Source organism: Phaenicophaeus curvirostris, chromosome 11 (genome assembly GCF_032191515.1).
Source record: "Phaenicophaeus curvirostris isolate KB17595 chromosome 11, BPBGC_Pcur_1.0, whole genome shotgun sequence".
Taxonomy (NCBI): domain Eukaryota; kingdom Metazoa; phylum Chordata; class Aves; order Cuculiformes; family Cuculidae; genus Phaenicophaeus; species Phaenicophaeus curvirostris.
In genome coordinates, this window is record NC_091402.1 from 5,572,292 (window position 1) to 5,594,539 (window position 22,248).

Consider the following 22,248-nt stretch of genomic DNA (forward strand, 5'->3'; position numbering starts at 1 on the left):
CAGTCTGTAAGCAAAAAAGCTTGTCCTAACCAATGTACTTCGTGATTCCTGTAAGACGGAAAGAGATTCTTTAGCCCTCACTCATGTCTCACTCAGCCTCTAAAATCCACAGATAGCTACTCTCTGCTCAGAAGAGAAGCAGCGTGCAGTGTGATCTAGTCACACTACAACATCATATACTGGGCAGCATGGGAACCAGGATATAGGTAACAAGGTTTGTAGGAAGCTGGTAAAAGACTGTTGAACTTGAAGCTGCGGTGTTCAAATAAGTGCAGTCCTATCATAGGGCACCGAGGAGACATCATTATCAAGTATTTGTGCAGAAAAAGAAGGTTCCCATGTCTTTCCTTGCTTTCTCACTTCTACCCTTTGCTATATCTGTCTCCACAGGGAACAGAATCTAGCCCTGGCTGCTCTGAAATTTTTATGTGATGTTTAATAAATGGCTCTTGATTCCAGTCTCTGTACCATGAGATGTCATTTGAATTTTAATATATTTAACATAAAATATAAGGCCTATCCCTGTGCAGACATTCTGCTTGAACACTATGAAAGACTACACCTGAAGAATACTAAGATACATAAGCATCTATATTAAAATTAGCCCATTTTATTGTTATGATAGGAGTGTTTACTTAACTTTCTTGTACAGCTACTGTCTGTGCACTACCTCTCCACATGGAAGTACACAAAAGCAATATTAGAATGATAGGTATACTCTCTTAGCTATTCTGAAATCCTAGCCATTCTGGATTATTCCAGAATAAAAGCTTTCTTTTACAGTGTGAATCTCTAGGAACCAATGTGGTTGTTCTACATGTAATATTAATGTAATGTAATAACTACTCAAATTAATGTAATAACCACTCAGAATTGGTTTTATTTGGCTTTAGTATGGCCTTTGACTGAGTGTCATGCTCAGAAAACAATGCCATTCATTAGAGCCCAGATTTAAATTAAGCGAAACAATTGCTCTGCAGAAAACAAAACACCTAGTTGTCAGCCAGTCATCCACCTTCAGTTTTAAATGAACAAATACCAGTTGTGTTTCGCTACCATCTCCTTTCCAAATACTGTGCTTATCACTGACATGTTTATAAAAATGGCAGCATAAGCCTGTAAAGTGCTGTTTATTGTGTGTTGCAAAACTCAGAGAAGCTAACATTGTCAGATTAATTAGAATGAATATTCAAAGGTTGTAGGAAATATGAAATAAATAGAAAAGCATACAGAAAAATCATACTTAAGACCTGTACACTGACGTCAACTCAAGCAGTGCAAAACAAATTTTACCAAGTCAAACAGAATCTGATGCAAAATTTAGAGTAAGTTCAAATACTTGTACCCCATCTTCAGAAAGGCAAGCCAGTGAAAAAGTTATCACTAGAATGTGAGAGAGAAATTTAACCTGAATTGTCAGGTTGAATTAACCTGAATTGTCAGTTTAAATTCAGGTTTAGGTTTTTAGATTTGTTTTGCACTTACAATACGTAAAGCCTTCTAAAGCATAGATGTCAACTCATGTCAGAAAATCACCTTTCTCTGAAATATCCAATATGGTCACCCGTGGCTTAGAACAGCCTGAGCAATTTCATGCAGAAAGGGGATTTTGATGATCTTGCACAAGAGGGAGTGTGTCGTATCCCATATCTTTTGTAATGAGCTGGATGTAGCAACTCAAAGGCAATGGGGGTTTTAACTTTGTATTTAACAATGTTTCTGTGATCAAACATGAATAATATTAGGTAACAGAGAACTGTTATCATTATGAAATATTCCACTTATAAACAAACGTACAACAAATATGGTGCATGGTGCATTTTCACTGCACAACAGAAGCTGTACCTGCTTTGTATTCGATGTTCAATGAGACACAATAGGGTTCTGCGAGACATAATTGGTAAGAATTCACCTACATTGGGTTCTTTCTTCTTTGCGTAACAATGAAGCATCCCAGTTTCCAGAGGTGTGGAGGGATATTCAGTGAAGAAACAATGGTCCAGAACTAGAGCAGAGTGCTTTATAAGAGTGTTTAAGCATTATACTTTAACAAAGAACCTGCAATAAGGACTGAGTAGCACCCAGTGATTAGAGGCATCGTTCTGTTTCTGCTCCCTCCTCCTGTAGGAATAGAGAACCTCTGGCAGCAGGTAGGCTCAAGATTCAACTTGCTCTGCCTGGCACCGATTACTGTTCACTCTGTGGAGATGCATAAGTGTAAAACCAGTGAAAGCAAGCTGCGAAGCAAGACTTTCATGATAGAATAGCCAGCGTAATATATGACCTTTAGCTGACACGTTCCCATGCCCAATGATGCTCAGTGACTGCCACGAGAATGTCTGGTTGATGGAAGTAGACTCTGAGCTCTTATATTCACTTGTTTATTAAGCCTAGCGGGTCATGGCAATGCATTGTCACACTGGAGACTAGGGTGGGGTCAGAGCCACACGGAAAGGGTCATTGGGCACTGGAACAGGCTGCCCAGGGAGGTGGTTGAGTCACTTTCCCTGGAGGTGTTTAAGGCACGGGTGGACGAGGTGCTAAAGGGCATGGTTTAGTGTTTGATAGGAATGGTTGGACTTGATGATCCAGTGGGTCTTTTCCAACCTGGTTATTCTGTGATTCTATGATTCTATGATTCTAAACAGTGGGGACCCAATTTGTGTTCCATATGGGTCTGTTAATGGCAGTGGCCATGTTTGTGGATTTATTTCAATTATGCTGGCACATTCCAACAAACCTTTAGTAAATATTTAGGAATCTTCATCGTATTTAGTTGGGCTCCAGTAATCTGCCTGTTTATTAGTTTGATTATTCTTGGTAGAAAAGGGCTTTTATGCACTTAAGAAAGAAGACAAGCAAATGGGAAAGTGTCCTGCTGGCACACCAACATTTGTGAAAGGATACAGACAGTACATCCTTAGACATTTATATTTATTTCCATGCTGCAAACTGGCTAAGATATTCTATTCTGTGCAAACACTGGCAAGAGATCAATATAAACAAAATGATCCTGGATGAACAGCTTCAGCTCATTGTTACAGCCATTCCTCATGCAACTGCCTGTTTTAGCTACTGAACAATCAGGTATTCCTGACTGGAAAGAATCAGTCGCTTTTCTGTGAAGAACTCCACAAACAAGGAGAAAGTGACAGTGGAAAATTGTGTACTGTGATGATATAAACTATATAAAAAATCATGGGTTTGAGGATAAATCTTTTATTCATAACCATAATTTTCATGCTATTGCATCTCTATTTATCAGCCTCCATAGCATGTCAGTTTTCTCATTCATTCTTTTGGCACTACAGCTTCTAGCAGCTTTGCCAATGAGACAGATACTCAAGATCACTATCCAAATACGCATTTTCTATAACATAAGGTAAAGTCAGATGGAAACTGAATGACAAAAGTGTGATAATCACAATCCATATTAATAACCTGTAAAAGTAAACTGAGTTTTTAGATTGTAGTCTTCATATAGTCCTTTTATTATTGTCTGAAGGTCTTGTTTTGTTTATCATTATTGATTTTGAGTGGAATAGCTCAGAACGTAGCTTTTACAATAAAAATGCTACAACTGGACCCATGATATTTACAACAAACTTTGGCTTCAGTGCATTAAATGTAGTGTCTTGTTTTTCCATATTAACCTTAATTCTTAAGAAATTCAAAATTCCAGCATCTATTGATATGGCAATAAGAAACAGCACGAAGAGCTTGAATAAGTAAGTCCTTCTTTGTCACATCTATAGAGAGACTTCTAATTATCCAACATAAGAAAACAACTTCCTTAAAAACTCAGGATGCAGTTCAAATAACTGCTCCCAGACAATAAATTAATGTCAGATGAGAAAAAGATGCTATATTCTTGGAACAGCCTTAACTGACAAGTCTGCAGACAGATAAAGTGATATAGTCCCACCTTAGCTTTCAGCCACACTTGCACCTATACTGTAACAGTAGTGATAGCATAGCAGTAGTATTTTTAGAGGGGTTTTTTGCATAGACATTACCCCAAAATTTCAAAGACAGCAACCTGTGTCAAGGACGGTCAACAATGAAAACTCATGTCCCTCTATTTTGGAAATAAGGTTCCTTAACATCACAATTTAAGGATTCTGTTATTATTATTTCTTAATGATAGTAAAATATTGTTTTAATTGTTCTGCTTCATTCTTTGAAAAGCCTTGTGGATGGAACACTTTGCAAATAGCATTAATACAAATGAGAATGTGGATATGTCAGATAATTTAAAAGGATACATTGTCCATTTCTGTATTGCTTTTTCAGCCGGCGTACATGAAGGATTCACTCAGGTTGTTGATCATTAACTCTAAAACAGGAACATGTTAATTTTACATTGATTAGAAGTCTTTGTGATAACATTTCTTATTGCTCCAGTTCAGCAAACTCTTAGGCAGAGGAATAACGTTACTGCATTAGAACTTACTGAGTCCCTGGATCTAGTTCTAGGCTTAAAGTTAAATCTATGTATAGGCTTACATAGGCTACAATGGTGCTCTTAAGCACACAGCATTCATATTCAAACACCTGCATCTAACAACTCTTTAAACCACTATTCCAAATTCCATTATTTTAAATTAACAAAGCTGACCAGACATTATTCTTAAATTCCTGTACCTACAAAAAATATATGAAGTACAAATTTTCATTTTTTTATGAGGCGGTCCCATTTTTATACACAAGTTCTACATAGAAACATCCCTAGCCATCAATATGGCAATAAAGTCCATTTGCAAAAGGAAAGGAAGAAAAAACACGTAATTGTTGGGAGCTAAAAATACAAGCAGCTACATCTGTAATACAGAACAATAGAAATAAGAAGGCAGGGAGAGGGCAAAATGGAATTCAAGTTAAGGGTATAACCTAGGAGAAGAGATGAAGAAAATAAATACACTGTGGATAAAAGAAAACAAAGATCATCCTAAATCAAAAGAAAGGTCAACTGATTCTGGCCAGAGAGAAAAAGAATTGCTCAAGAGCTTCTTTTCTTCCCAGAATTTAATATAAAAGAAGAGGAAGCTTGGAGCTCAGTGAGATAAATATTAATAAGGCTTTGGGAATATCTAGCAGCAGAATTACTGAAAAGCAGGTAAAAGAATATTTAGATAATTTAAATATTTATGATTCAGAAGGTCCAAATCATATTCAAGCAAAGGATCTAAAGGAATTGGTGAAGAAGGATCTGACAGACATCTTTGAGACCTCATGGAATAAAGGTTAGGTACCAGAGGACTGAAGCGGGATGATTCTTAGGAAGCAGAAAAAGATAAAAAATGGAAATTTCAAACAAGTTCCCACCATTCCCTACCATGCAAAATACCACCACAAATATATAACCAACAGCATATCATTTAATGCACAGCTACATCAGAATACTTTTTTGAGGCTGTAATTTCTGCATCACTGTCCATCTCTCTTTATGGTTAAAGTCATTCAGTGAATCATTGATGGATAAAAGTAAAAGCTAAGGAGTTTGAAAAAACTCAGCCAAGAGTATTTGGAAATAAACAGAATATTTAACTGTGAAATTGTAGAAATTGAAAAGGTTTAGGCCAAAGATTATAAAAAGAAACAATCAAGAGGGCTACAAATACATACGATTACTTCGAACTACAGCTTTGTTTCAAAGTTGAATGCACAAGTTCAGTCCCAGCTTAAATGGAACTTCTGAGTTAGAAACTTGATAGAATCACATAATTGCATGCCAAAATCACAATTTTCACTCCGAGGTTGGTTAGTAAGATTACTGTTCAATATGTATCATCACACAGGATAATATTCTGGTAGGCAAAGGCGATCCCTGTCCTGTGGGCTCGTCATCCCTTTCACAGACCATTCACATCCTGTACTAGAAACCACTAAATGTTTGACATTCCTATTGGAACTTGTTCCAATATGTCACTCCTTCGATGACTGTAATCGTCCTTCTAATTTCCAACTAAAAAGTATGCATTGCCAATTTGAAACTCTCCATTATCAGCAACACTTTCAAATCAAATAGCTACTCTCTGTGCCTGGTGTTTACCTCTCTGTGGTGTTTGCAGACATTAATCAGAATCATTCTCAGCCTTTGTTTTGCTGGCTAAACAAGTCAAATTCTTTACATTTTCTCTAATTACATTATTAGTCCTTTTCTTTCAGCCTGTGATTCTTTCCCATATTCAAGATCAGGTCTCAAGCCACTGTCTTAATACAGCACTGTTTCCCATACCTTCCAATACATGCTAGGATGAAGTTTTCTTTTCTCAATACTATTTAGCTTTGGTCCTTACAGTTACCTTGCAGCTAATCAAGACATCTAAATCTCCTTTTGTGGACTTCCACCAGCAAAAAGTAAAAATTCTCTTTTTTGCCTTTGAAGCCATGACCTTGCAGTGTGCAACATTAAATTCCATTCTATTTGTATTTCTCAGATATCAGTCATCTAAGTTGTTCCAGATGATATGCTGGTCTTTTTCTGTATCGATGATATCTCCCAAATTTCTGTTTTCAGGAAATTTCATTATCACATTTTTCCTTTCTGTATCATGCTCATTAATGAAAATTTTAAATCCGTCTTTGAAGAACTCCATTAGCATGCTCTTTTCATTACAATGCTTTCCCCTTAAATTGTTCACTTCTTTAGATTTTTCCTTGTCTACTTTAGATTTCTTGTACTGTTCCCCAACTTCTTTTGCTTAACTAGTAATTTCCCAAATGGTATTGTATCAAAAACATTTATGAAGTCCAGATAAATGAGTCCTACTTCATTTCCTTTGTCAAAAATCAGTTACTTTATGGGAGAAAAAATATCAGATGTTACTAAAGTTACACTTTGCCAGTGGATATATTTTCTTTTTTCTTCTGCATTTTGATGAAACTTACAGTACTGTGTTCTCGATTTTAAAAACAACTACATGCTGCACTTATGCACTATCTGCATGTTGTTAAAATTTTCATGAGGATTTTTAGTATGCAGAGGCAGTGCTTGTGCTCATCGGCTACATTAACACAATGGCTCTTTTGGAGCCATTATAGTTGATCGTGCCAATGATCCATGGATTATATACTTTTATAAGGTCTGATGCACTTGCAAACAGAAGTTTTTTTCCTTTGCATTTCTGTTTCTCAATAGACATTCTTTCTCCCCCCAAAATCATCCTTTAATATTAATGCAAAGCAACCAAACAAAGGAAGCCAAGCCACTAAAAATCTAGCTATGATAATGTGATGAATACACTTAATCCTGGAACAGCAGAAGTAATTACTGTCTCTTATGTAGGCTCTTTGTGGCTGCTTTTCTGTTCCGTGATTCCTTAGCACAGAAAGGCCCTGACCCACTCGTGGTATCATAAGCACACATGCAAATGTAGTCCCATTTTAACCATGACTGCAAAACAAAAACTGTTCCCTGAGAAGAGCACAGTTGTAAGTATTTTTGTGACTTTCATATCACAAGTTGCCACTTATCTCTGATCCTCACCATTCCTAAATAAAACTGTATTCTGGATGAGGTCCATGTTACCATCCACCTGTGCTCCTGACCCATCCTGCTAGCTGTGGCCTCTGGAAGAGAAAGCCAAGGAGACAGATGATGTCTAACTATTCAAAAGACTTCAGATGTTTGGGAATTGTCCTTCATAGTGGTAGATTTCAGGCCATTCTCTAAGGCTGGGACAAACCAGAAGGGAATACAGAAGGAATGGTGCCATCAGACCGACTTCCATGCTTGTCTTCTAATAATCCTTTCTGCTGACAAGATATCTAGGAGAATCTCAGGGAAAAAAGGCCTTGCTAGGAAGGCTAGAAAAGGGCAGAGTTACTCTGTGTAGACACAATGCAGTCTGAGACAAGATTTATTCCTTTCACACCACACAGAGCTCCAGTGGTAACTCAGGCAGCTTATCCCAGATTTAGTGCAGATACTGCCAGTCTGCACAAGAAACCATTAATGCTGCTCACTGTGTGCACAAGCCAGTTACTTGGCTCAGGCAACTGCTGCACACATAGGAAAGGCAGTATTAATGTAACCAAGGAGATTGGGCAGCAACAGGGGCACAGTGAAGTTTAATAAAACCAAAATAAAGCACCTGGAGGAATTCAGGTAGGATTTCATCATACACAAAACCGAAAAAAAACCCCAATCCAAATGCCAGCTCTGATAAAACATACAGGTGCTGAATCCACAATGCTATATCTGAGCATGATTAGTTAGAACATCATAGAAGATACCTGTTAAAAACCCTGCTGTAAGTTGCTTAAAAGAGGAAATGGGATTTAACAAAAGAGCTTTAACATCCTTGCCACTCATAGTTCATAGACTCCTCACGAAAGAGTGAAAGCTTTGTTTGGAATAAGCCTGTGCAAAAGACCTCCTGTGTGACCACCGGGGTGTGTCTTACTTTCCTCGTACCTTTGTTACTTATCTATTAAATGGGTAAAGTATTCTTCCCTTCTCCATCCTTTATCTTGTCTGTTTAGATGTTAGTTTCTTTAAAGAAAAAATTGCCTCTCACAGCAAGGGAGAAAGAGTGCAGGCTCAGTAATAATAACACTGAGACCTAGGCATCACCTGACAAAGGAAGATGATTTCCTCTTTGTCTCCTTGCTCATCAACCAGGGGTATCAGGATGTGCAATTCTTATGAGTCAGTGGGCATATAATGGGCGGCTACATAGCTGGGTAACCACAGGGACATTCAGTGGCTTTTGCCAAGAGATATAAACTGTATTTGAATTAGGAGCAGCTGACATTCAGGGTCCCCAACAATACAGGTAATTTGGGCTTCTGTAAGGACATAGGAAGTACTTATTAAATAGAAAAGTTGTGCAAAGTACTGACCAGAAAAAGAATATATGAGGGCTATTGTCAGTAAATACTTGAAGTCATCATCCCAGTGAACTGCAAAAAAACCCACACTTGCTGAAATTTATCAATAGAAAGAGGAAAATGCAGAGACAGAGAATATTAATTGAAAGACTTAGTGCGTAAAATCTAGTTCCATCTGCAGTATTGCAGTTAGCTTTGGTTACCTTACCAAGTATGGGCCACTATCAGTCCTGGAAAGGTGCAGTGCAGGAACTCAGGGTGGTTCCAGCTTATGAGAGTCTGATACAAAGCAATTATGAGGAGTTAGGCTTGTTTTCTCTGAGAGATTCCAAGGACATTCTAGTAGAATAGAATTCAAGGTGGCACAAAAGTATTAAAGTCACCATTGTACTCAGCTAGAGAGAACGAGACACTTCTGAGAAGCACATAGCTGAAGACCACAGTCTAATAGAAAAACTGAAGCAACTTACTCATCTCTGAAGATCTCCCTCTCCTTAGGGGACCCAGGTTATTGTTTGGTCCCCCTTGTGCCCTGGAGCTCCATTTGCCACTGCGCTGATCGAGGGAACCCTTAAGGAGCGATGAAGTCACTGAAAGTAATTCCCGTTACAGGAGCAGCATAATGTTAAGGTATAAATTCCATAGGGCATGCAGTGCTAGGGTAAGGGTTAATGGCTTTAAACTGAAAGAGAAGAGATTCAGGTTAGACATTAGGAAGAAATTCTTCACTATGAGAGTGGTGAGTCCCTGGCCCAGGTTGCCCAGAGAAGTTGTGGGTGCTGCATCCCTGGAGGTGTTCAAGGCCAGTTTGGATGGGGCTTGGAGCAGCCTGATCCAGTTGAAGGCATCTCTGCCCATGGCAGGGGGGTTGGAACTGAATGGTCTTTCAGGTCCCTTCCAACTCAAACCATTCTGTGATCCTATGATCATCTTTTTCATTGTGATTCCTATATAGTGACAAGGCGAGGGGATAGAAATGTCACAGACACATATAAGAAGCAGGTTACCTTGGGAAGAAACAAGACTTCTTTTCTTCTGCTAAGCAAATAGATTCTTCCTGTGCCTAAGTAAGTAGTTCGTAATAGGGCAGTCTTCTCATTTGAATGTTGAAACATCACCCTTGACCCCTTTTTTTCTCTTCACAGCATCCCTCAGCCCAACAGATCCTTTTGTGCAATCATTTCCCATGCTAAAGTATTTTCCATTTCATGTTCCAATCTTCCTTGGCAAGCTATGCATCCTCTCAAATAAGTAACCATTACAATTTCATGTGTTCGGTGATTGTCATTAAGATGATAAGAGTAAGAAAATACGTATTGCATCCTTATAAAATTTTAGAGATTGTGAAAATAAACATATGCTGTTAAGACTGGATTACCTGGCACTCCAAAAGACCTCTGATCTTTGTGGCAGGCTCAAATTGAGCACTTACTGAGTTACTTCATCCTTATTGTACTGGCAAACCAACAGAATTAGTAATTCAAACCTCTTGGAAGGAGGAGTACGTTTCAATGTTCCTTTTTAAAATGACTGTGAAGAACTGTGGATAATTATGTTTTATGGAACAAAAGAAGGCAAAATACTGGAGGACTAGATTTTCTGATCAATACCTTAGAATCCCAGTTGGACAAATGATTTCTCTTGCATGTCTGTAAGAGAAAGCATTGTTTTGTACAGTTAGCTGTAACAGGCTCCAGACCTCCACTGTTCATTAAGATAATTATAGTTTTGTATTTTTTTAGTAATTGTTCTAATAACATGAAATATTTAAAAGGTAAATAATTTATAATTCCCATTCTGTAGAACTGAAATTATGGTGCTTCTTCTTTTGTCAACTGGTACAATTAAAAGTATTGAAGCTACTCATAGATAAGGGTATGAAAAGCACAGAATTATACCTTTTTATAGCCCTAGTTATTCACCTGATAACAATTCAGTAAAATTAATGTCTTCAAAGTACTTATACTAGACTTAGATACCTGACGGTGATTCTAGACACTCACGTCACATTTAATCCTCAAATTCACTCTTCCTTTGCCACCCGAAGCCTATAAATGTATAACTTGACCACTGATAATTGATCATGACAATGAACAGCCAAGTGGTAATTGATAGTGATCAGAAATGCCTTTTGACAGTGCTGAACAGTTCAGACTCTATCTCAAAGTTGCTGAAATGTTTGAATGTGCAAATTGAAGGCATGACAGATCCATATTGAGTTTTCTCTTTTCCTGAGGAGGACTTCACCCTGTAAATTCTGTCCTTATAACCTATTTATTGATTATTTTGAGAGAGAATACTCGTCTCTTGAACTTGTAACTTGTTATATGGAAAATTTGAATATTAATTGAAAATTCAATGTATTACTATTAAGAGATAAAAATAGTAAGTGTAACTAAAATCTTTCTCACCACTTGGGAAGTGAGGAGTCCTAGGTTGTTTCTCCAATGACTATTTATGGTTTTGAATTCAGTATATTATTTCAGACAGGCCATGTCAAATGGAAAGTATTAGCAGTCAAAACTGAAAGCAACTCTCAAAGGCAACCAGGCTGATGGAAAACAGAAGGATAAAGATGTTTCTTAAAGTCTGCCAAAGCTAAAAAGATATTTGAGTCTGTATTTTTCATGTCCTTCACTCTCTATCCCTTGATCACCTAAATAAAAGGTAGTGGCAACACCACCATTTCTTCTTACTGTAATTTGTGAACAAGGATCTGAAGTAGAGAGCCAACTGTTCCCATCTGTAAGGTTCCAAGAGGGGAAAATGACAGAAAAGAGTGTACATTAGGAAATAACTTTTTCTCTCTTTGACATTTACCATCAGTTCCATTAAGCAGCATCTTATTCAACAACGTAGCTTTGAATGATGCTTAGTTCCTCCCTGGCACTGGCGCAGGGATACTAGTTATTTACTCTAGTCAGGAACAAGAAACTCCAGTGGTAAGCCAAAAAATAGGTATTGCATGCTGAGCCTAGGTCACCTTTGTGGAAGAGTTATTAATTATTTAGTGATTCTGAGAGATTCTGCCAGCTTCAGTTGTTCTGATGAATTTTTAATAAATCACTATTAACATAAATGGGAAGTATAAATTGCTTACATTATGCTATATGCAGCGCTAGCAATGAGAGACTTCTGCGATGAGGTCCAAGATGTGCTGCTTGCCTAACACAAACTGACAGCTGAGTGATCCAGTTCTCCTGGGAGTGTCCTGCAAAAAAAACCCCAAGATCTTTACACCATAAAGGAATTCTGTTTTACAGTTGCCAAAAACTACCTGATGCAGTTAAATTGTCTGAAGAACTGACAAGAATAAACAGTATTTTAGTGATCTGCACCAAAGACTTTCCTGGAAGTGGAATTACATGCTAAGAGAAAATTCAGATGGGCCAAGGGGACTTTGTTTCTTAAAAACATCTGTCAAAAATAAACTTCTATTAGAAGAGTGTGAGTGTTCTTCCTGAAGCACAAGACTTAATGAAGGTATTTTTCTAAATATAATCTGCTGTTCTTAAAACAAGGTTTAAAGACCTAAATAGTAATTTAAGGATTCACTATCACTAGAGGAATTACAGTGCTGTTTTCCCAAGAAGTTAAAAAATGTTCAACAGGTGTTTGTGTCGAATCAGGTTGTTTTAACACTTAGTACATTTTGACTGTTGACAGTGAGTCAACCCCAGCTCTGTGTTCCATAGACCTTCATCCTAGATCAGAGAGAATGCTTATACATTCAGAAAAACCAACTTGAAGAAAAACTAGATATGAAACTTTTTAATTAAATATCCCTTAAACGAACTGGGGAAACAGAACTGCATTACAATGTTTTGTACAATCTGTCTCATGTTCCCTCTGTCCTTGCAGGTAGATTCTTGGTTACAGCCAACTCAATGATTTCCTAGGTCACTAAGCAAATTCTGTTCTCTTCTTGTCCCTGCAAGGGTCTCTTCATCTCTTGTGAGATTTTTCTGACTGCACCCTTCCCATCCCTGCGGTGTGTTTGCATGACCTTCAAGCCATCAGCTTCATCCCGTGTATCTTCTGCCTGCCCCATGAAGTCTGGAATTGTTTCTGTCTCAACATATTCAATGGCTTCCCCAAGAAAGTGTCTGCCCAACATCTCTGCAAGGCTCCACCCAGACAGGCTTCTTAAAAGAACATAAACACAGCTGTGAAGACATAAATAAAATAAATACCATCTGTCAAGCTAGCAGTGCCCCATATGTGTAACCACCTTTTCTGATTTTCCTCCATACCCAAATACACATTTGGCTTATTAAAGAATTTTAGCACCTTATGGATGCCATTTCCAACCATTTTAAGTGCAATCCATTCAAATACCCAAATAATTCTGGATTTTTCTTGTCCAACTACAGCCATTTCTACTTCCTAATCAGCTGTAGATCAGCTGTACAGTTAAGCTCCTTTAGTCTGAATTATCTGTGGTTGCTTTAGTCTTTTCTGACTGTCTTTTTCTGAGCATCCCTTATCCCTCACGTTAAGAGGAAGTGAAAGGGTCAAATTTATTTGGGACAATTTTTCTGAAACCAGCAGTGTTAGAGGCCACATGAGTTCGTTGAAACCTTTTTGCTTTGTTGATGCTAAAAACATTTTTTTAACTGCTCTTAGTCCTTGACTTTATCTCTCTTTTTGTCTTTTAAAGGTCCCATTAAAAATGAGGTAAATTTTATTTACTCCAAAGGACCACTAACTCCTGTTGAGTGGTGCCAGAATCACAACGGTGAGACATTTGCAGCAATAGATGCAAAGCCTGGGAGATCATGTGAGTGAGATGCTCGGAGTAAACCCAGGTACCAGAGTGCAGAACAAAACTGTGAGGGAACTGAACCAGAAAGGGAAGCTGCTCAGTATTTCCCAGGTTTGGGAAGTATTGTAAAAGCCATCAAAACTTTCACAGCTGGATTTTTCTGTTGCAAGCAAGCTTTATTGTTGATCCAAAAGAGATGTAATCACTAAGCATGGCAAACCTGTTCTACTTAGAGAGATTAAATTAAACGTCAGGTTAGCAATGGCATTTCACAGGCATAGTGCAGTAAATTTCATTTCATATAATTTATTAGTATATGTGACGTGGGCTGCCTGAGAGTCATACTGTTGCTTTCAGACTGAAAGCTAGAAGCAAGTGCAACAAGTATTGTGATGAAGTAAGAGAATTTCTAGCTACAGATGTCAGTTTGAAGTTAATATTCACCATGCTTACATAAAGGTATGCTGATGAATTCACTTTTAAAAAGTTCATTCTCCAGCTAGAGCTGCAGTAGTTCTGGATTAGTGAAAAAAAGAAGGGGGAAATGTAGCATAGACTGTGTATAGAAGAAAGCTGGGGAAATTCATCTGGTCCTTGTTTAAAGATCAGACGTTACTGAGACTAAAGAAATTCAGAGAACCACTCTCGTTTTAGAGAACCAGCTAAGAAGAATTAGGCCAAAAGCATTACAATGGCTGTGTACACTATTTTAAATTACATTTGCTGTCATAGTCATGGTCTTATTTCAAAGTGTAGATCACAATGTGAAAGACAGGTCAAAAGGCAACTTGACAACCTGTTGACTGTGGAGCACGGGAGTTTACAGCAAGCTGTAAGAAGTACAGAAAATAGGCACTGCCACAAACAGTTTGTGTGGCTTCGGGCACATTGTTTAATCTCAGGGACACCCAGAAGGGCTCTCTGTCTCAAACCATGATTCTGCCATTCTGCCTTTTCCAATCTTTTATCCATCCTACCTGTACTGGAGTACAGGAGAGCCTCTCAGCAGTGGTGAGCAAGCCCATGAATGGAGAGAAAAGCTGTGCTGTCTAACAGTACGGGTCCCATGACATTAAAATTGGTCATGCCTTGATAACGTTCTTCTTACCATAATCTTATTAACATGATGAACTCCTGATTCTCATGATAGGAGACTGGAAGTAGAAATGATAACATGGAATTTCTCTGTACCTTGGCCCTTTGGGACGATAATTGATGGTGCAGCTCTTGACGCTGACTGACAGCTCTAACCGCCAGGTGAATGGCAACTTCATATTCAGCGTCCTGCCCTGGAAGGACGAGGAGCCTCCTGCTTAACTGGCCACAGGCAGAGGGAAACTAGGCGCTGTGAGGAAAAGATCAACTGCATGACTGGTAGTCAGAGGAAGCTCAATTTTCCCCTCTCTTTTACCAGTGTCACTTGGCGTAAGTCCACAGTGTTGTTCTATTGGTGTTAAACCATTCAGATGATGGAAAAATGAAGTTCAGACTCAGTTGCCACAGGCAGGCACATGACAGCAAAAGTGCTCACCTCAGCCCCAGTCACCACTGAGCAGGCATGAGATACTTACCTTTCTGCCATCACTCATGTGGCGTTTGCCATCGCATACTGATAGGTTGTATTATAGGCACTTAATTTTCTCATTTATTATTGCAATATCAGATCACATTACAGTGTCAGATCATAACGTGGAGAATGTTTATGTCTCTCTGCAAGTACAGCTGTATTGGTTACCTGTGCAGGAGGGAGGGGGAATGACAATAAATAATAAGTAAGGAAAATAAAAACAGATTTAAAAGCATGTAACATTTTGGTAAGGAATTTTTTTTTTATAGCCATGGCTTTGGGGAAAATTACTTTTATGGCTGGCTTTTCAACAGTCCTGCACAAATGTGTCTATAGTGTTTGCAGGTGCAACCATTTGTATGCAAGACATGGCTGTCTAAAGAAAAAGCTTTCAGCAGGCTGAGAGAGTGTCTTTTTCCTCCCTTCTTGCTTTTAAAACACAGGTCTTCTAGGTAAGAAATAACAACCTCCAGCTGAGCTCCTTAAGCTACGTGGTTGGAAGAGTGAGAAAGGCTTAACATCTCGGGCGTTAAACTTACCTGAGAAATCCAGTTCTGAATTCTTCCAAGTGTCACAGTGGGTGCAGAAGCTGGAAAAATCTGGCCTTAACATCTAGTTGAGTCTATCTAACTTAGCTTTGATTTTCATTTCCCTTTTCTGCGCCCCACTCCTCTGTTTATATGCAGACACACACACACACATGCGTGTGTATGTAAGTTCATATGGATGCACCCATACTGTGGACACACCTACAGAGGGAGAAATACAGACTGTATTTCAAAACATGCAGATCTTTCCTGTTCAATCACGATCTGCCTGCAAGCAATGTGTTTAATCATGCTAGAAAAGATACAAGTTGATAATTTTATTCAAATGAAGGAATTGAACAGAACTCAGAGGTTAGAAATCCTGAAGGCTGATTGCTAAGGTTGAGAGCATATATTTATAAGCAATTAATGGCATGCTTGGGTTTTTTTCTCCCACACATTTTTTTGCCAATGATAAAGTACTCCCTGTATGGTATCCACTAGCTGTATTATCAAATAGAAAGAAATAGATGAAAGAAAAAGCCACAAAATCCTGGAATATACTTATTCTCTGCCCACACAGAGCTATTCTCTCCTCCTTTTCTCAGTAGGCTGTAATTTCTCCTTGCCTTTTGAAAGAAAGCAGAATTATGAAGAAAATTGTAAACATGTTTAAGACTTGATCACAAAATGCTAATATATTGCCATCCTGGTGTATCACAACCTGTTTGTGGCGAATACATACACATCTCCAGTAGCACTAATTACTAGGGACATTGAAAGTGGAGGTAAGCAGGAGCAAATACTGTTTTTGTTGGGTATTATACATGCATGCCTCCAAGAAAGGACAGATAAGGAGGACAAATACATGTTTTTATTGAGGTCTTAAACTGTTACATTCAAATTGAATCCATAATTCTTTTTTTTGCCACACAGAAAACCATAAGCCTTCTCTGCAGTCATTGATTGGAAAAGATTTGGAAAAAAAAAAGATAGTGTTTCTTGGAAAAAATCATTTGTCAAAACCAAAAGTTTTCACAGGAGCTTACCTTATTTTTTGACAGCAAAAAGATGTCTTAGGTTCAGAAATTTCTGGGAGAAGGTGGAGGGGAGGAAACAGACTGGGACCCCAGAATATCTTGAAGTTAGGTTGCTTGCACAAGTGTGGGAGACCAGTCCAAGACTTCATTGGAAGGAACAGTTGATTGCTTCTAGACTATTCCACCATAAGAAACCCTCCTTGTTACAGTCTAGAGCCCTGTCTCACGACATGGGAATATTGATATACTCCTAGATCTTCCTCCATTGAGAGCGAAGGATTTACATAGCTATTGTATTCAATCAAACTCAAGGGCTACGATGCCTTAAGAAAGAGACTGGGAAGGACCTCGGTAGATCCTGTGGTCCAGCTCACTCCACTGAGCACACTGTGAGAGGACTGGATTATAGCAGCTGGGAGAAGGTACTTGTTTGTGCAGTAGCTCTTTTCTTTCCCTTGTTGGAAACTACAGCCACTTACTTTGGAAGAATAGTGTAACTTGGAGCGGGAAAAAAGAGAAGAAAGACAGACATTTGTTCGGGCAAAATATTCATGAAATTGCACCCATGGAATTCTTTTCCCTTAATCATCTTTATTTCTCCTTGGAACAACTGACTAGAGTTAAGCATTTTATCAGAAGTGCTGAGTGTGTCAAGAGGAATGCATGAAATAATGGCAGAATTATTGGTGTTCTCCAGACAAAAGCATCCATCAGTACCAGAGTTGTCTAGTCTTTCAATATGTAGACTACAAGTCTACTGCATCACTGGAGTCACGAGGTCAGAATTCAGAAGAGATATGTTAAACTAAAGCACCAGAAGTCATCTGATCTCAAAAGTATGCACCTAATTCCTTTCTCATACCAAATTTCTTCCTTAGGCATTTGGATTTAGTGGTCATATTTGTGTTTTGGCACTGAGAGCTGCTAGTCACCATGTTCTCATACCTTCTGCTTTTTCTATGCAAACATAAGGAAACCATCCAGGTGCAGAACGTTCACCATCCAGGTGCAGAATGTTCACTCATACGTGAGGCTTTTTGTCCTGCTCAACAGCACAGAAGTTATGCAGAATCCTTCTCCACCTTCACGTTGGATGATGAAATTCAATGACTCTGCTTAGAAAGTCCAAAGACACAGAAATTTATTGTCATCTTTTCTTGCCATGGGCCTAGCCCTAAAACTGCTGAAACCTGTTTCTCCAAGAACTCTTCACCCGTAGCAAAGTACTGGTTACTTTATGGATGTGTGTTGTTGTGCTGTCATCTAGTGGCAAGGATGAATTAGACGTCACTTGGTGTCATGCAGTGACAGTGGCTGACCAGGTGTCCCTTTTTCGGAAACGAACCCATGATGTTGGAAGATTCTCCTCCTTGCTACGTGCAGCCCCACCGCAGAGGTCACTTCCTCCGTTTGGGCTCTGCAGACGATCGCTGTTGCGTAGAGCCAATGGAATGGGCCATGCCATGGAACCTCTTGTTGCAAACAGCAAGCTCTACAGAACCCTGGCCCTTCCTGCCACACTGTCTTCCTCTCCATCTCCCACATCTGTCTTGGCTGTTGACTATTTGCAGAAAAATATGCAAAACTGGATTTTAAGCAGTGACTGATATTTTCTTAACTACTATCATTTGAAGCAGTGTCAACCAATGAAATGAGTAATTAAAGCCATAATCATCTAAGATCAAGAAGAATCTTTTCTATAAGCAAAAAGTCATTCCTCCTGCATTCATTTTTAATTGACTCTTGGGGAAAAATGAAAAGCACCACAATGCAGTTTTCCAGGAAAAAATAGATAAAAATACCTTCCAGCATGACGCACATTTGTTTTGTAACTTAGCAAAGTTGATGTCAGTGGACAGGCTGACTGCCACTGGTTTCTAAGGGCTGTCACTCAGAGCTGTTGTATCATACACTAGGTGACTTTACACTTGTTTCTCCTTAGTTTTCACTGATGATGTCATTATTAACACACATAAACATTTAAAGTCTTGAGTTTATTTTCAAACTGCAAGTAATGATTGAATTGATGTCTTGCATTAGGTTTTGTAATCTCCTTATGAAATTACGTAGAAAGGAATAGAACCTTTACAATTAAAGTGGTCACAGCATCTGTCACACCTTCTTGGCATCACCTACTGAACACTGTTGGGCTTGGCTGGATTAGATAAACCTGCTGGAGCACAGCCTTTACTCCTTGAAATGCTGATCTTGTTACTATTTTGATAGGTTGCCTGGAGCTTCGTCTTCTTTATAGATGGAGCTTCATGTATGGATGGAGTGGCTGGAGGAGAATCTGTCAGGCAAAGGTGGACCTTTCCTAGTTCCCAGATTGAAAAGGAAACATCAGTGAGCAATTCTCATGGCAAAGCATATTGCAAATATGTATGAATGCTCTATTTTCATTCCTGAAAAATGGAATCAACAAATGATTCTTTTTTATGCGGAAGTTGGAATTCGTGTTTTCCCTGTCTTCCTAAGTACAAATTGTGCTCTCTCTCTCTGAATTTAGAAAGATTCCTCGGGTCAACCAAGCACAGTAAAAAGATACCTCAGTCTCCAAGTAAATAGAAGGATGTGCTGATGTGCTTTACTGGCAGGGGACATTAAGGCATGTTCTTAAATACCCTGCCTCTCTGAGCACTTCAGCACATTCTCAAAAGAGAAAAACAATCATGTTCTACATTTACGACCAATGTCACAGACCTCTATCCCTATAGTAATGGAAAACATAAATGAAGGTAGGAAACATTCTGTGTTCCAAATTAATCATAATTAGTCAGAGGCAATAAATCTATGACCTTTCACCTTGGAATATAATAAGAGATCACTTTATAAATAAATTCCAGAAGAGAGTTATTTTACTTTTGGCTCAGAATTTCATCTTCCTCAGGTGCTTATAGGAACAAAATTGAATCTTTTTAATTAAGAAATTAAAAGATGGGCTGTAACAAGGTCAATCAAGTTGGGATAGCTGCATCCTCATTATAATGTAAATGCTTCTCTATTAGCTTGTAACATCTTGATATAGTAAGTGGTTATACATAAATAAAGGGTTAAATAAAAATAGAAAGGTTTAGGTCAAATGCAATAAGTGAAAGTGTATGTGCTTGTATAAGAAAAAGGAGAACTAGACTTTCAAGCAGAAACTGAATAAATACAAACTCTTTGTTAGGAAGAATTAAGAATGATCTACCACACATACATCAAAATGAGATGCAAAAGATATCCAAAGCATTCCAGCGCCACCTTGAAGCATTTGGTCAGGGCTTTCTGGTCAATGACACTTGAAATTAAGATGGGGTCAAAAGCAGTAGGCAAAGAAAGATGAGAGCTGCAAAGTTCACTGCCACGGTAGCTCCAATACTGTTGTCAACACTAAATATCACTGTTCATGAATGACCATTTGCACATACATTTTATCCTTTTTGGAGTTGTTCTTTACATGTTTTCATTTCCCTGACTGGAGGCCCTTTGTGCCTGTTCTCAAATCCAGACCCTGCTCATGATCCTTGCTGCAGATGTTCTCAATACCTATATAAATAAATACAGGTTATCAATTCTGACAGTGAGTAGAGGAATAATTTGTAAATTATTATTTTTCATCACTTTTCAACTTGTAATTTCTGCATCAGATTGACAGATAAAGGAAAAAAAGAAGCAAGGATGTATTGAGTCTGACTTGATTGTTTCTCCATTTGATTACATGTGGAAATAAAAGCATAATTATTCCATTTAATGTCATAATCTTCTTTTAGCCTCCTACTTATGAGTTTATTTCTCTTTGTCTAAGCATGGAAGGAGACCCATAAAATCCTATCCATGCTGATGATTCTTTTGTGTTCATAATCCTTGTTTTGACTTGGTTCTTTCTGAAGATGCTCTTAAAATGTGGATCACAGATAGTGTTACTTACTGCATGAGGCAGCTTTTGAATCTTCTTTCTGTTTCACCTCTTTCTCAGCATACACGAGCTATTTTCCAATTCTTTTCAGTTCCAGAGCAGACATTAAAACTTTTCTCAGTTTCATAAACATATTCAGCTTTGGCTTTACATTTGGTCTTTGTCATGCAAGGACATTGCCACAGTTTTTTAATGGAATGTATGCATTTAGCTACTGTTTAACTTATGTAATAGATCTCTTAAGACAGTCTTGTGATGAGGATTGATTATCTTTTGTACTTGGAAGAAAAAATCATTTATACACATATATGAAAATACTGTCTACTTCACAGAGATGAATTTGGTTAAATTCTAGGAAAACTGAATTTTAATGTATATAGTTTCCCTTATTAGATGAGTTGCAATTCTTACACCCACAAAGAACCTGGATGAATTCATCTTACTTTCTTCGGGTGTGCAAACAATACCAAAAAATAGCCAAAGTTAGCATATTCTATATAAAACACGTTTGCAGATGTTACACAGAGCTTCCTACGCTCTTTATCTTTAATTTAGCAATGGCTGGATGATTAAGTCATTGAATCTTATGAACATACCCAGGTCAGGGTCTAGAGCTTTGTACTTCATCCAAATACCATTTTGGTTTGGCCCTTTTTACTGAGATGCAATCCATCGTGTTACAGAAGTTTTAAGTGAGCGCCATCAATAAATCAAGCAGAAATGAATGTTCTACTACAAATTATGTTGCAGCCAGCTGCAAATGCTACATGACCAACTTTTTTTCCTCTAGCATTGAGGCCAAATCATGAGATTAGGGGCTGAGCTGAGGCTTGTGGCTGTAGAAAGGAATCCAAAAAGAACCTGGATGCATTAATATCCATGATGAGAACTGAATCTACACAAATACTCAGTTTCATTGCCTTTGACAATAGCTACGGGAAAGGCTCTTCTGACTCAGCATATGATTTGTGCATACTTAATGCAAGTCTGTCTTTGTGAGTAACAAGGCTTTTTACTTCAGTGATCGATCTGTGCTGTTTTGATGGCCATAGTTAATTCCATTGTATGCCACCATGAAGGCTGTGTTGTAGGCGACAAAGATTCTATTGCTTGGAAAGGCTGATGAAAACATGGACCCACATTTTTTACTCAGAATAATTAAGTGCAGTGGTATTGACTTTGTGAAAGTTATTCTGAGCTACCACAGCCAAGAAAACATCCCCAATATTCCATCACATCATTGTTTCGCAGTGGCCTCCGTGACTTTGAGCAGTCTCCTTTCAGTCACTGGGGAAAGGTGAAAACATCCAGCATGTCATATGAAAGCATTTAAGGTTAGACAGTGAGAACGTCCTGCAGTGTGTTAAAGAGTCCAATTAGACATGAGTTTAAACAAATGACCCATTTGGGCTAGAGAGTTCTACAAAAAGGACACAGCTTCTGTGTGGAAACCTTTAGAATGCTAATTCCTCCTGGCCTTCTTATCAGGATACAGGATTTTGTCCATCTCTCCTGGCAAGTCAAGAAGCTGAAAGTGGAGATTTTCATTGCTGCAGCAAGAAAAAACTGAAAAAGGGATTCTATCCCTTTATATCAAATAACCTAGTGCAGTC